The sequence below is a fragment of the Protopterus annectens genome, chromosome 12.part0 (assembly GCF_019279795.1).
Source record: "Protopterus annectens isolate FY-2018-M chromosome 12.part0, PAN1.0, whole genome shotgun sequence".
In the NCBI taxonomy this organism is placed as follows: domain Eukaryota; kingdom Metazoa; phylum Chordata; order Ceratodontiformes; family Protopteridae; genus Protopterus; species Protopterus annectens.
This window is the reverse complement of record NC_056746.1, coordinates 1497882563-1497895192: the sequence shown is the minus strand read 5'-3', so window position 1 is coordinate 1497895192 and position 12630 is coordinate 1497882563. Positions and strand designations below refer to the sequence as shown.

General features: G+C 40.1%; 1 protein-coding gene across 2 annotated transcripts in view; it reads right to left on the bottom strand.

The window, feature by feature from the left end:
- Positions 1-12630, bottom strand: part of STXBP4 (syntaxin binding protein 4) — a 1994403-nt gene that overhangs the window by 41011 nt on the left and 1940762 nt on the right. The window lies entirely within an intron of this gene.

Below are 12630 nucleotides of genomic sequence, written 5' to 3'. Positions count from 1 at the left end.
TCTGCACATTCTGAATTTGTCAACATTTTCTGTTTAAGCAGTGACATAAGATATTGCTGATATTTAAGCATATGAAACTGGCAATTTAAAGCTCTTACAGCCAAGGTAGCAGAATTATAAATCTTTATTCCCCATCTGTCCACGGCCCTTGAATCCCTATCAGAGGGGATAGGGTTTTTTGCAGTGGAAGCCTTGACCCCTTTGGTACCCTGAGAGATAGTTTCTGAGTCAGTAGCTGGGTTTTTATTAAGAAATTTATGTGAATCAGGAACCCTGTAGTATCTGTCTGGCTTAACAGGAGCTGGTGGTAAATAGTCAGGAGACAGACAGGACTCCGAAAATACATCATCTACAATTTCTAAAACAGGAGGGATAGCAAGGGGCCTGTGCTGAGGTAATAAAAGGAAGTCTCTGAGCCTTTTATTGGATTCTGAGTAATATTGGCTCTACCAGTGGAAATACTCCTTCATAGTATGCAGGTTCTCCCCAAAAGAATAATCCTCAGGAGGAGAGGCTGAAGGGATAGATTCTTCAGCATCAGAATCCTCACAGGGAGGAAGAGAATATTCCTGTTCAGAAGAGGAATCAGAGGAAATGGAAACCTGATCTGAAGATTCATATTCTATCTCTTGCCTAGGCCTCTTATCAGGAGGGGGATGGGAACCCCTGATCAAAGTAATTAGGTCTTCGGCCATTTTAAGCATCTGTTTTGTAGGCATGGTGGCCTGTCCAGGAGAATGCTGTACTTGTTTCTTTGTCTTTAGAACTGCTTTAGTCTTTGCCTTTGAAGCTGAAGTTGGTTTCACATATAACTGTGTAGGCCTGAAAACACCCTCAGAAGCCGATGCCTGCTCAGCGGCTCCGGACCCATCTGAGGGAATAGTTTCCGAGTGTCCAATACCTTGAGTTTCCAGCAGCCTAGTCAGCTCCACATGGGAGTCGGAAGTGGCCTGTGGCTCTGAGGTAGCGGGTGTCAGGGGCTGCGAAAGCACCTCACTGAGAACTGGCGAACCGGCGACAGGCCTAGCGGAAGACTCATTGTCGGTTTTGGACCTCGGATGCCTGTCCTTTTCTTTTTCTTTGCGCTTTTTATAAACTCCGGTAGTCGGCTGTTCCGACGGCATTATATAATTAAATCTTCTGCCAAAGTAATGAAATGCAAAATCGTATCTACACTTAATAGTGCGTTGGTTAAATCTAGCACAAAACCGACAACTAGCAACATTGTGGTCAGGGCCTAGGCAAAGAATACAGTAAGAATGAAAATCCTTATGAGGTATTTGCTTCCCACAAGAAATACAATTATTAACTTTTTCTGACATCGGTCTGGAGCAAGAAAAAGTTTCAACGGGTACTTAGCTTTAATGAAGACTTCGGATCTGAAATTCGAATTTGAAAATCTCAGGAGTCGGCCGATTGGCACTTGCGAACTGCTTTTGCTTCGGGAACCGCGCGGCAAGAAAGACTGAGGAAAATGGCGTCAGCTGCATCTTTTATACCCCTGGCACACTGATGTCAGGGAGGAGGCGACAGCAACCAACGTCGGACCTAGACTTTGGAACCTGGGTCGACTGCGGGTAGCCTGCCAGCAGGATAACCCAATTTTAATGACTGCAACAGTGAAACACGATGAACATCAGAGACAGATTTTTTAGGAAGTCTTCCAGAGTAGTTTTGAAAGCTGGGAGTGAGGCATACCTCTCAACTGTCCAGATTTTTGCAGAATGTCCAGATGGTTGCCTCATACCTTTGGTCTGTTCTTCCTAAAATGTCTGGCTTTCTGGCAAATCATTGAGGACTGAAGTCAGAAAATAAATGCAGACATTTGAGTTTCAGACTTCATATCTTTCAGAAAATTCACACTAATGCAAAACCTGTTATTCTATCAACTTTCTTAAAAAAGTGTCCCAATTTTTGGGAATTTGTCCTCCCCATTATTTGGGGTTTTGTCCAGATTTCTTGCTCTAAGAGGTTGAGAGATATGGAGGGAGGGTGTTGACCTGATGGATACAGGTAAGAAGTTCCAGGCCTTAGCAACCTTGTATCAGTACAGAAAGTTTATCAGGTACACCTTGCATTGGTACTCTTGCATTCCACAAAGGCAAGATTTTTTATTACAGGTACCTATTTTCACTCCAGTGCAGAGCACAACTGCAGTGAAACATTTACAGGCTTGAGTACAATGACAGGCTGACACTGGCACTGTGCTGGGGTTGATGATGATGATGATAAAACAGAGATACATGAATCAAAGTCTGATGGCATAATGACTGTCTCCCTCCAGGGTGTGAACCCATCCTGAATACAAGATGAAAGCGTGGCCTCATCCAGAAAAGACCATGAGACTATAAAGTGTGATTACTTGCAATTAAAACTGGAAGATAGACCTCCCATGGTTCTATCCACCAGCAATATTCCTTCTGTGGCAGCAGTGGTTGCACACAATGCTTCTGAAATGGGTCTACCCACCATTTCATACCCTTGCATGGGTGACCAATGCTGTCATGTTATAGGTTGACCCTTGACATGCAGGTGGCACTAAGGATTAATCTCCAGGTGTGCCATAGTATCATTCATGCAAAATCCACTGCAACCCTAACCAGTATGGACTTCAGTGCTGTGCTGCATGGCATTCATGAGAACTTCAAGATCAGGGACATAGTAATGATTGGTCAGATAAGGTCTGTGATGGCACAGATTAAAGCCATGTCCACTTCCATGTGGAGGATTGTCAGAATCACCATCACCACACTGACTGGCAGTGTTGTCCAGTGTTAGGGAATGGAACAGAATAGATTTAACAATGTATTTTCCACTCTGGGGTACACAGTTCTCACTTACATTTGGATTTGTACCAGACTCCACCACCCCTTGCTTCCCTCCATTGGCAGGACACCTGATGACCAGATCTCATTCAGGATACAATCCTGCAATTGTACACCATCTCTGTCATGGGATAAATCCTAGTACAATAAGCCAGCACACTGGTTGTAGATCATAGTAACACATTAGCACCCCAAACAGTGCAGAATGAAACAGCCTGTGACACAGGATGGCCATTTTCCCAACAGTCTTGTTTCCAGAGCAGACTATGGTCATATAGTGGTAATATCAATCTGTCACAAGAAGAAATTGTGTATAACGCAGAATACTTCAAGACCCCATACTTGAGATATGGCCTCTACTCCTACCAAGTGTGCATACAGCCAGATGTGTTACTGTGTCCCTAGTCACCTGTGCTTATAATGATTGTGGCCACTCCCAGCCTTCATCTTATGTGGTAAATGTAGGAATGTCTTATGCACAATGTGGCTTGACCATGCACCTAAAAGCACAGCCTAATACTAGCACTGCATGCATCATGTTTATTCTGTGTGACAGCATACATATACTGTGTTGTTGTCAGGGTCCATACATCTGGACTAGACTTTTCTGCTTTACCTAAGCTGAAGTGTACTGCACCCACTACTACCTGCAGGGTGGCTATGCAACTGCTAGTTGCTATTGGTTTACTACACTCGTAATGGATATTGGTGGTGATATGCCATACTTGCTGACTCTAGTGAGTGTCATACCGCTCAACCTTGCAACACAACAAAACTGGGCAAAGCTAAAAATAATAGGGGGACAAAGGCCCTAGAATAGGGGCAAATTTTAAATACTGCTCATATAAACTAAGAAAGTTGCTAGAATGAAATGTATTGTATTAACACGCATATGAAATGTGAAACTCAAATATCTGACATTATTTAGTGACTACAATCCTCGATGATTTGCCAGAAGAACACAAATTTTATGAGGAACAGACCAAAAATATGAGGCAAAAATCTGTACATTTGAGAGGAATGGTGAGTGTATGTGTGGGCAGACATGTGTGTTTTTGTTCCAACTATACTGATATCCTGTGGCTAGCCACCTTGTCTCCTCACTATGAGACTGTGGAGCATATGGCATGATAAAAACATCCTGCAGGTTGTATCAGGATCATACAGGAGATCATGGTAGTGGAAATGGGCTTTCAGCAAGCCAAGTACATGCTCTGTGATGCTGAGGGATTGTGCATGCATGTGTGTGTGTATACAGTGTAATACTGGTATACAACTATACTTCACAGGTTTTGCATGGGTGTTACAAGCTAGCAGATATCCAGTGTTACCTACACATGGATTCAGGTTATTATACATGAATACATTAGGAATATAGCCATATACTTGTGCTTACAAAAAAAAAGAGATGGTTCTGTGGAACTTCAGTATGCAGGAAGTGATGATATAGCTTAGACGTGTGCCAGATATGCAAGTCAAGCGAACTGCCTGTATGCTAAGTGGACACAATTGTTATGGACCTATCAGGTCACACAGTACTTGGCTGTTCACAGAGTGCTAGTCCTGTTCACAAGTCTTTGTCACTATGGTCCAGGTAGGGTCTTTGTTGCTACATGTGTACAGTCTATGTCAACCGGTACCTGGGGAGGGGAATGAGGGAAGAGGCAGAAGTTGCGTTAGCTATCTCCTGTGGTGTGCTAAAAAACTAATTATGGTCCTCCATACGTAGAAGCATTGTACCACGGAACCTGTTCAGTATTTGAGAGGTGATGACCTGTGAAATACCTGGGGTGCCCAAAGCTGGGCTCTGAATGGTTCCTGTAACATAAAAATTGCTATACATACCTTGGTCTCCACAGATGTGGGAAGACTATGCATTCTTATTGATCCAGTGTATGAGCAACACACGTCAGCCAAGAACCATATAATCCTTTTTATTATTTTACCTATCTGTTGACTGGTAACCCCACTAGAAAACTGTCCCTTTTCAGGGGTGATCCAGAAGCACTGTCTGCTGCTTAATATACTTGCTCAGAGTGAAGGTGGATAGAATCAAGCCCCGCACCTTGGGCACATGAAGAAGCTCATGAACAGTTCAGTGCTTTAGTCCTCTGTATTAACTGGCAGACTGACTCTAAAGCCTTCATCCTGTTAAGTAAAACTCTTGATAAGTTAGTCAATAACAGTACAGTTTATGCTAGTACCAGATGGCACCTTGAACATACCGTATGCAGTAAGGACTATACTATGGTGTTTTATGACTGTTGAGACTCTGTGCATTCTTGCCATATACAAGAATGAAATTTTTGGTGTGCTTTGTTAATTTTACAGTCAGGCATACACAGCTGTGAAATTTCCTCTTTAGAAAACTATGAATTGTGACTAATGTTCACCATACATATATTTTAATATCACTAGGAACTCATTTTTACTACCTCATTTTATTTGCATGTACTTTGTATTGCAGTTTTGGGTTCCATGAGCATGAGCACAATCACCAAAAGTCTGAGCCAAAACAGCTCAACATGGGACTATGAATCATTAACAGCCTGCACCAAAACAGCACAACTTGGGAATATGAATCATTAACAGCCTGCACCAAAACAGCACAACATGGGACTATGAATCATTAACAGCCTGCACCAAAACAGCACAACTTGGGAATATGAATCATTAACAGCCTGCACCAAAACAGCACAACATGGGACTATGAATCATTAACAGCCTGCACCAAAACAGCACAACTTGGGAATATGAATCATTAACAGCCTGCACCAAAACAGCACAACATGGGACTATGAATCATTAACAGCCTGCACCAAAACAGCACAACTTGGGAATATGAATCATTAACAGCCTGCACCAAAACAGCACAACATGGGACTATGAATCATTAACAGCCTGCACCAAAACAGCACAACTTGGGAATATGAATCATTAACAGCCTGCACCAAAACAGCACAATATGGGATTATGACCCATTAACAGACTAAGCCAAAACAGCATGACATGGGACTATGAAGTTTTATTAGCCTGTGCCAAAAAAGCATGACTTGGGACTATGAATCGTTAACAGCCTGTGCCAAAACAGCACAACATGGGACTATGACTCGTTAACAGCCTAAGCCAAAACAGCATAACATAGGAGGAGTATGAATAGTTAGCCTGCACCAAAACAGCACAACATGGGACTATATATTGTTAACATCCTGTGCCAAAACAGCACAACATGGGACTATGACTCATTAACTTGTGTCAAAGCAGTACAACATAGGACTATGCCTCATTAACAGCCTAAGCCAAAACAGCATGACATGGGACTATGAATTGTTAACAGCCTGCGCCAAAACAGCACGACATGGGACTATTAATCATTAACAGCTTGTGCCAAAACAGCACAACGTAGGACTATGACTCATTAATACCTTGTACCAAAACAGCACAACATGGGACGATGAATCATAAACAGCCTACATCAAAACAGTGCAACATGGGACTATGAATCATTAACAGCCTAAGCCAAAACAACATAGCATGGGACTGTAAATTGTTAACAGCCTGTGCCAAAACAGTAAAACATAGCATTATGACTAGTTAACAGCCAGCACCAAAACAGCATGACATGGGACTATGAATCGTTAACAGCCTGCAAAAAACAGTGCAACATGGGACTATGAATCATTAACAGCCTAAGCCAAAACAGCATAACATAGGATTATGAATTGTTAACAGCCTTTTCCAAAATGGCATAACATAGGGCTATGAATTGTTAACAGCCTGTGCCAAAAAAACATGACATGGGACTATGAATCATATGAATTGTTAACAGTCTGTGCCAAAATAACACAACATGGGACTATGAATCATTAGCAGCCTGTGCCAAAACAACACAACATGGGACTATAAATCATATGAATTGTTAACAGCCTGCACCAAAACAACATAACATGAGAATAAGAATCATTAATGGCCTGTCCCAAAAAAGCACAACATGGGACTATGAATCATTAACAGACTGCACCAAAACAGCACAACATGGGACTATAAATTGTTAACAGCCTGTGCCAAAACAGCATGACATAGGATCATAGGAGATTACTAGGCTATGCACCAAAACAACATAACATGAGAATAAGAATCATTAATGGCCTGTCCCAAAAAAGCACAACATGGGACTATGAATCATTAACAGACTGCACCAAAACAGCACAACATGGGACTATAAATTGTTAACAGCCTGTGCCAAAACAGCATGACATAGGATCATAGGAGATTACTAGGCTATTGACCCAGAGGTCATTTTAAGTCTAGCCATTTCAACCCAATGTAATACCGTATAGATAGTAGTCAATACCCAAGATTGCATTTAGTGATGACTGCCTATGTCTAGGAGGGTTGTGGGCGCTATCCCTGGTAAACATTAACAGTGCCCCATCCACTCATCCAGATTCTTCTTGAACAGTTTCATAGTGGTAGTCTGTTTCACATGAATTGGTAGCCTCTTCCAAAGATGTGGCAGTCGCTGGGAAATAAAGTCTGTCCCTTCAGCATGTCCAATTTAAGTTGCAGGCCATATTTAAGTCCCTGGAAAAGGTAGCCCTAGACCCATCTGATTTATGGATATGCAGTAAATTCATTAGGTTTGGATCTTGGGCTGCTCTGTAGGCAAGGCATAAGTCTCCCCTAAGACATCTATATGATACGGAGTATAATGACAGGGATTTTAGCTGGATCGTGTAAGGCACATGCTGGAAGCCCCTGATTTTCTTTGTCAGAAACCTCTGGGGTCTCTCTAATCGCTGTAGATGCTTAGTATGGTACCTACTGAATGCGGCTTAATACTCAGTCATGGGTCAGATCAGTGCCGAGTATAGGGGGTTATAACTTCTTTTGCTCTCAAGGCGATGCCTTTACTAATCAAGTGAGCTATGTGGAAAGCTTTCCTTACAATGGTAGACACGTGGTGGTCAAAGTTAAGATCACGGTCAACCTGTGATCCCAGGTCCCTTATAACTTCATGGGTACTTAGGGTATTGTTATTGATTTGATAGTGTGAAGGGACATTGTTTGTGCTGAAGGGAATGATGATGCATTTGTTTGCATTTAGTTTAAGACTGTGACTAATACATCAGTTGTTGGTCTGTGTGAGACCATCCTGGAGTTTACTGACATAATTTGGGGATTCAATGATTGCACCTAGCTTGCAATCATCTGCAAATTTGGTTAGTCACTATGAATTGTTCGCACCCTGCACCAAAACAGCACAACATGGGACTATGAATCATTAACAACCTGCCCCAAAACAGCACAACTTGGGACTACGAATCGTTGACCACCTAAGCCAAAACACTACAACATGGGAGTATGAATTGCTAATAGCCTGCTCCAAACTTGTTACCAATTCCAACAAAAAATATGCTCTTGAGTATACAACTTATCAATGAATCCTGGTTATTGATTTCATATCTACTTTAGTGTTAAACTCAGTTTGAATTTATTAACTTTTGAAAGGCAAGACAGAAACACAAAACATAATTTCACTGAACTTCTTGTAGTAACCGTACATCTTCCTTACACCAAGCTAAATCTCTATTACTAGTTTTTGTTGTATTTTTAAGCTTAAAGTCCCTTTACTCAAAAACACATCTAGAAACTAATTCTGGCTGCAAGTGAGTGTAGATTAAAATCATACAAAGTGGGACTAAACCATTTCACTAATCTTAAATTTTTAAATTAAAGTTCACCTTAATTTAACTTATTAAACAACAACACTGTCAAAAGGTCATACAATATAGCAACAACTGAAGAACACCAGTGAGTAACAGCTCTACTTTCATAAAATTTAATGAACAGTTCAACTTTTCAGTTCAACTTCTCTAGCGCCTCGGCCACAGCCTTTACAGAGTAAAGAGTAACAGCTCTACTTTCATAAAATTTAATGAACAGTTCAACTTTTCAGTTCAACTTCTCTAGCGCCTCGGCCACAGCCTTTACAGAGTAAAGAAAAGAGTTTATTTACTCTGTAAAGGCTGTGGCCGTGGCGCTAGAGAAGTTGAACTGAAAAGTTGAACTGTTCGTTAAATTTTATGAAAGTAGAGCTGTTACTCACTGGTGTTCTTCAGTTGTTGCTATATTAATTTAACTTATATCCATGTTTAATTTACTAACATAAACTTACCTTTGCTGACCTTACAGCAGATTTTTTAAGGCAGTGTGAGGACTGGCTCCTTCTCAAAGAAAACATATTATTTTTGGTTTCCAACAATACTATAACAGCTGAAAGGACACATCTGATTTTATCTATGCTAACATCTCATTACAAGCCAGAATAATGTATCCAACAAAACCTCATACATACAATGACAACAACATAACAACTGCCATTAACAAAGCCAATAATCAAAGAAAATCATAATTTCACAGCTATGCCAAAGCTGATTAATAGTAACTAATTAAAGGACATGACCATCTAAAGGTGTAACAGTAGCTTCATGAAGAACAGCCTTCCTCTAAACATGACTCTTCATCCTGTAAAACAAGCACTATCTTGGGTACAGGTGACTCAGTGATTTATGAAACTGGCCCTACAGTCACAAGGTTAAGCAAAGGTGGGGGTCACTACCTCCAGCTCGTCAAGAAATAAAATACATCTGAACCTGTCACTGCCCGTGTCTGGGTGAATGTTATCCAATACTCTACACTACAGGAGACATTGCATGACAATGGCTAAGCTCTTCATGATTCTCATCAGAACAGGAATGACTAGTGCACTAAGAGAAATTCTAACTTCACCAAGTAAGGTACTGAGATTTATAGGCAATAGTTCAGATTTTAATAACTAAACGCACTACCAATGCCATGATCACAGGATTTAATACCTGCCTAAAATTGGTTGTGTGGTACCACTGCAGCCTCTGAATATGTCAGCTGCATCTCTCCATGAAAGGAGTGTGGGATCTGAGAAGGGTAGTTTTCTTCTTGTTTCAAAGAATGTCTGTTGCAGTGGTCACACTAAGGGGACTGATTATTTTACAAACTGCCAGCATTTTCTTCAGTCGTTAAACGGGTGAAGCCTTCTTTGCATTTAGAATATTAATGTTGACTGTTTTGCAGAGAGACCTTGCTGGACTGGTTGATGGAGGAGTGTCTGCTTCAACAAAAGGCATATAACTGCAAAAAGTCACACAGGAAGCATTTTCTTCTATTGAAACTTGGTTATCCGATGCCCAACTAATACTCAACCCAAACAAAACAAAATTACTAATCTTCCAACCAACCAAACTTACCCTAGACAGCTCTCACTTTAACATCACAGCAAAAGACAACACCACCGTCCATCCTACAGAACACACCAAATTACTAGGAGTAGAAATAGACAATAAACTGAACTTTGACATTCACATTTCCATGACCATTAAAAAAGTGCATAAAAAACTAGGAGCATTATATAGAAATCAGCAACTACTTATCAAAGCAGCTAAAATTTCGGAAGCAAATTCTCATCTTATCTCTACCCTACTCTACGCCTCTCCAATATTTACTAACCTTAGACAATGCGATCTAAATAAGCTCGAAACCTGCTACAACAAAATTGCCAAATTCGCCACAGAGGCTTCCTACCATACTCACCACTGTCTCTCACTAGCAGAACTGGGCTGGCTAGAGCTCCTCCACCTCCTTCAATGGTACCAACTTGCACTCGCCCACAAACTAATAAACCAACCAATAAAAGTGCCATCTCTCCAGAATCTACTCCAACCCTACATAACCATAAGACCACTAAGATCCAGCCACAAAAACCTCCTACAGGTCACAAGAGCCATTAACTCTGTTAGAGAAGCATTATTCTCCTGCACTATAGTCAAACTCTGGAACTCCCTCCCATCCTCAATTACCTCTGTAACTTCTTGCATTCACTTTAAATCCTTACTAAAATCACACTTCAAAACTTGCCAGATATGCCCTTGCAACCCCCCCTCTAATACCATCCACTCCCCCCCACCCACTACCTCTCTCAGCCCCCTATTAACAACCTACTCTTAGCAAGCTTGGCTACTCATGTTCCCAGCTACCTACCACATAATACTAACTTCTTGTAGCAACAACTGCTAATGGCTGTTATGTACCTCAAAAACAGATTGTATCAATTGTTCACTGATGAATCTCAACTACATTTGTAACCATGTTTAGTATAGGTCACCATATTTTAAAATTGTACTATGTTCTACAGCTGTTTTACATCTGTTTTCTTCTTGCCTTGCGTCCTTAACTGGACTAATATCAATCCTTAACTGGACTAATATCTATATTTAAATGCTATGTTTTTTAACTGTATAATGCAAATAATACTTAATGTGGAGCTTTTCTCCCCGGGCCTCCGCTGAAAACAGACCTGTGTCCAGTCGGACTCTTCCGGTCAACAAATGTAAATAAATAAATAAATTAGCCTAAAGTGGCCATGTTTGTGGTATGCACATTAGTGGCACCCACTTGGAGTTTAAATGTTGGGTATTATTAGAGCTAGTGGTCTAGGTCTACCTTATTTAATCAAAATGTTTATATGTAAGTTATTCATTTTCACTATGATTACATTTACTCGAGTTAAAAAATATCCAAAGTTTACATGCTAAAAATCCTGTTTTTCTTCCACGGCTTGGGTAAATACAAGCTTGACTGCAGTATGTTACTCGAACTTACGATTGCCGGCTCTTCACTGATACAATGTTTTGTAGATTACATAATGACTGAAGACAGTAGGGGGACAAAACACATGCTATTAGTCAACAAGCTGTGCTAGTGATCCTACTACATATGCAGCTATGAGATATATATCTTTATCATGTTCTGTTTAAGTAATGATGAAAATTATCTGAATTGTGATGCTTTATTTCATCTGGCTACCTTTAACTTGCATAAGAGTTTTATATAGGATGCCTATGGTATGAACAAAAATTTCTCTAATATTGATTTTAGTGATGTCAGTAGCAGATTAACTAGCTTGGACTGGTCTGAACTCTAAATAACTGAAGTTGAAATAAAAAAAAATATTTTTAATATGCATTTTTTCTCTGGCACTCTGAGAACATTTTTAAAGGGTTTTGTTGGTTCAAACATCAGGAATTTTCTTGACAGTCTATTAAAGTTTAATTCACATGTGAAATTTATGAGTGAAAAATATTTACCAGACAGGCTCAGTTATATCAGGTAGAATACTACTACTGAAAAAAAGACTAGCTGCTATTTGCCTTTTACTACAATTTGATTATATTTTCTGGGTGTACACAAAATCTAATGAATCAACTTAAAGTAATTTACTACTGCAAGATTCTTATATAAAACTCTTTCTCGTTTACTTCACTGTTTACAACATTCTTTACTTTTTGAGCCTTACTTAGTTGGCAGAATTAAACATTTTACTGGTACTTATGGGTATAAGCTGTAAAACAGGCACCATCCATATGGCACTGCATTATTAAGCATGGGAATCTCCCACTGCTTTAAGAAAATCAGAATTATTTTTCCCTAACATGAAAAAAAAAATGAAAGGTTGTAAAATATCTTTCTAAACAAACCAAATTGTACCTACTGTAATTCATAACGAGCAATAAAACTGAGGTGCTTTTCAATATCTGTAGCTTATGAAAGAAACTGAGCAATCTTGTAACTTTCCTGTTCTTGCATTACCTCAAATGTCTTCACAGTGACTGAAACCTTTTTCTAACAGATAACAAGCTGCCATTAAATTAAAGAGAACAGTGTATTTTATTCTTTCAGACCAGCTGGGACAGAAGGCAGGATAACCATA